This window comes from Mercenaria mercenaria, unplaced genomic scaffold, assembly GCF_021730395.1.
Source record: "Mercenaria mercenaria strain notata unplaced genomic scaffold, MADL_Memer_1 contig_3734, whole genome shotgun sequence".
Lineage (NCBI taxonomy): Eukaryota > Metazoa > Mollusca > Bivalvia > Venerida > Veneridae > Mercenaria > Mercenaria mercenaria.
In genome coordinates, this window is record NW_026461902.1 from 62,359 (window position 1) to 66,967 (window position 4,609).

Consider the following 4,609-nt stretch of genomic DNA (forward strand, 5'->3'; position numbering starts at 1 on the left):
TGCTTTCCTTTGAGCGGTATCAGGTGGTAAACAGGTTTCATTGTATTTTGAAAGTAAATAAATCTTTATAGTTTGGAAAAGTTCTTTATATCTCTGAACGAATAAATAGAGAATATTAGAGCCTCGACTTTTATATTTTCTCCGACTCACTTAATAAATTTAAATTTATAAGACAGTAACCTAATGTTCTATTTATCCTACCTTCTGATCTAAAATCATTCTTTAATCAAAATTCAAAATTTACCACCAACTAGATCTGAGTCTGCCTTGCACAGAAATTAATACGCCCCGCCATTACACAAACAGGTCTTTAAAATAAAATTATTATAAAATAAGAGCCGAAAAACAAAGGCTAACCTTGTTCTGCTTTGTGTCTGACTTCTCTGTTCTGCTGAACTTTAAAGAATAATTTAAATTTGCTGCCAAGTGAAGTTTTGTCCGAAGTTCAGTTGAATGTCGGATTGCCCATCCTCGCCAAGCAAAACGATTGACGAAACTTATATACACGCCATATCGCCGCTTGACAAAACAATTAGGCAAACCGTTTCCTCGATGATTTTATTCAATAAAACTCCATTACTGATGCAATATATTCCTAGAGTGACGTGCAGAAAGCTAAAATTCTGAACAAACGCTATACATGAGTCACTTTCCGTTTCTGCGAGCGTTTCCGTTATTAAAGTACGATATGCATACACTATACATTTGTGATGGTCTCACATACCCATTAAAAGCGCGTTTATGAAAATAATTGCATAAATATGTCTTTTAGCAGTTATTCTCAAAAACAAGATGGCGTCGTTTAAAAAAAATCAAAAAGTAGTCCGCCAAGCTTTATTTAGTCACTGACCAGATAAAGCAAAATTTATCTGACCCCTAGATTTTTGTCTTTATTTTGCATGAAGGTAGGATAAATATGATTATAAAGCTTGTAACTAAAATGTACAGTCAAAACTTATAAGTACCGCTGTCAAAGAAACAAAATATATGATACAGGCATTCTAGTCATTGTACAAAATTACTGAATTTTCAAGGCATTTTCAGAATAGTGGAGCGTAATATTGCAAAACACTTCAGTTGATGATACAAGCATCAGATTTACAAGATAGTAACTACCTAGCAAGCACTTTAACATAAGATCAAGGGCCACTTGAAATTATGTTATGTTTAAGATGGCCGCCACAAAATCAAAATGGCCGCCGGTTTTATGTACTTTTCAATACTTCCTTTCATTTAAGCATGTAATACATTAAAACGGTTGCATTTCATTTTGTTTCACTTAAGAACATAATACTAAGCTTTAGTATGCATATTCTTGTAATTTGTAATCAATTTTGTATGACTACGCTCGTATGTGTAGACATCCCAACACTTTGTTTTTATAATTTACATTGTTTACCAATGGTTAAATCTGAAGCATACCAAAAAATGTAAGTTTTATACACATTTTATTCAGATTACATTCAATGCAATAAATCAACATCGTAAGAAAATGCGTCTTATAAACCATAAGGGGACAAAGAAGTAAGGCATCGCGAGCACTTGCACAGCCAAGAGCAATATTTTCCTATAATACAAACCTTAAGAAACTACCACTGTTGATTTACCATATATACCTATGAAACCATACTCACCGGAAATCGTCTTCTAACCGGATCAAAAAATATACGTATGCTGCATTTAGTCATTTTTTTGATAGTTGCAAGAACAAACTTTGCATAACAGACCTGAGCGGTGGCACTTGCAATTACCAGTACAGGAAGTCCTTTTGCAGCCCAATTTTTAAAGCTCCTAGTAGCATTCAGCTATAGCAGACATCTACGCCCAATTAGGGATCCACATATGTTCTGCTTCAGTCATCCCCAGTTTGATGGATATGGCAGTTGCTGCATGGTAATAGTTGCTTGACCCCAGAAATGACCTGCATGAAAAATTACTCATTTGGTGTGTTGTTTCAGAGCACCTTTGGATGATTGAACCGCATTATACACTCTTTGTTTCTTGGCAAACAAATCAAGTTGAGCTTCATCTAATTTGTATGTAGTGCTTCATCGATCATACAATATAACTACAACTTTTAAATGTATCAATTTCCGACTCAGTAATAGTGTCTTTGGCGGCACTAATACTATGTAATACGTCCGTGGCTATTTCAAACACATTCCATGCCTGCCATGCAGATTGCTTGCCTTTGCCGACAAATGCAGAAACAATGTCGCAACCGATAAAAGCATGAGAATATGGAAATGCCTTTGAACGAGGATCAAATATCTAAAATTCTTACCTTTCCAAAGCTAGTCATAAAGCATTGATATTTAAATCAAGGTACACTAATATAGCAACAGTTAAATAGCAGTTGTATTTGTTTGGTGACATGTCAATGAGATATGCTTTGCATGACTGTTGGCTTCTTCGTGATCACATGGAGCAAGTGCATTTCTGTTTGTATCTAAATTGCAAACAATATCGACACTTTTTGTTGCAATGATCATTTTATTGTTTGCGTAGTTATCATTATACCCACAGATGCTGTAGATGGAATTAGTCTGCACTATTTCTTAGCAATTATTTGCCAGATTCCAATCAAATATTGTAATTATGATCAGTACAAGCCTAGTTGTGCATATGCGAGGTGGATTCCATGAAAAGCGGTGTATGGTCCCAAGATAAAATAACGACTGTGCACTTAAGGAGAAAACAATGGACAGAACTAAACAAACTAGAATTTATAGAGGGGGTATGTGGTTATGGAGCCTGCATATCACAGAAACTGCACAGAACAAAATTTAAAAGATTGTGTAATGTTGAAATTACTATAAACTACACGTTGTTTTTCGAAAATAAGATGTTTTGAAAAAATGTGGCCGGTATAAGATAAATTACCACTTGTTTGATATCCATAGTACACATTTACCGCACTGCGTGTTTTAGGTATGAAATGCGCGATTAAAACAGGTTAGTATATTTTCCCGTTCACGACCATGGTTCTTATAGAATACCTAGGGATAGGGTATAACATGTACGGAGGCATTTTCTTTCTGATCTGGTGCCAGTGTTGAATACTTTTCGAATGAAATTCTAATCGATGTCGATCCTTTGCTTTGGTATTTTACACATTATGTCGTAAATACAAAATAGATTCTATAAAACTTAGGTGTCTCAAATGATTTATTTAAACTGCAATAGTAAAATTGCACCTCTACGAGGGGCGTTCAATATGTAATGTTACTCCGTATGTAGTTCCGTAACCGCTTATTATTTTTAGATGCGGTTTTCGGCACATTATAAAGTAATTTATTGGGAATAAAATGCTATATAAATTATAAAAAACGACATGTTCAAAGTAAAGAATATAATCATATTAGCGAGGTGTGCTCAGGTAAACTGGATCATAATTATAATTTAGGTTTGTCCTGGGCATCCAGAGTATCAGAAAAATAGAATAACTTGTAAAATTAAAAAAAAAAATTTCTACGAGGTACAGCAATTTGTGATGAGTTTGCTTTTGTTTAAAACTATTTATTGCTTTTCTAATTTTACAACACAACTAAAAAAAATCTAAACACGAGGTTGATTCTATCTAGAATGTGTGTTGAAAGCGATTAATCAAAGTTGTAAGAACTAGTTTTGCAATCGAGAATTAAAATACTAGTATCAACTTAAAATACAAGAATTGTTTAAACGATGATTATTGCACCTGACAAAATGTCGGGGGCTTATTGTACTCACCTTATCATTTTTCGAGTAAAAATATACACACTCAATTTAAAACTGTTATAAAATAAAGAAAAGTAGAAACTTCACATGTCGCTCAACACGACAAAAACGAAAATGTTGCAGGCTCGGTTTGATTGAGCCTGTTCATGGATGGTAGTGGAAATACATGCTACCGTCCACGCCCTCTAGCCCCGGGTTGAGCAGAACTCAACATTTACACATGCTAAAAGTACAAAAAACAATTTAGAGACATCTGCAGATGTATTCAAACGGCGGTGAACACGGAACCTTCAATGATACACGTGTTGAGGCGTGTAATTCCATGAAGAGCGGCGTTTGGTCCCCACATAAAGTAAAGGGTTTGCCCTAAACGAGAAAACAATGGGCAGAACTAAACAAACTCGAATTTAGGAAGGGGATCTGAAGTTATGGAGCCTGCGTATCACAGGAACTGTCAAAAGACAAAATTAAAAAGCAGGCACCATATCCAAGGGGTGATTAAACAATACCAAGGGCTATGAAAGCGGGGTATTGGAACCACCAAGGCCGAAATGGTCATGTTGAAAAACTAAACAGTACCAATAACACGACATAAAAATCGTGCTGAACGATCTGAGAAGATCGAAATATAACAGCCCTGATTGATTGATTAAACCTTTTTATTTTAGTTTTCATATGTTTTTGTGAAGATCATGATTTGTTTTATCTGTTTAAACTGAAAGATGAACTAGAGTTCTAGTTGCTGAATAATAGAATCAAGCAATTGCATATAACAATCTCAATATTTTGGAGATAATATTGCCTAGTATACCTGAGTATACCTCACTCAAATGATTATATTTTTACTTTGAAGCCACCGATTTTTATGATTCATATAGCATTCTGTTGCCAA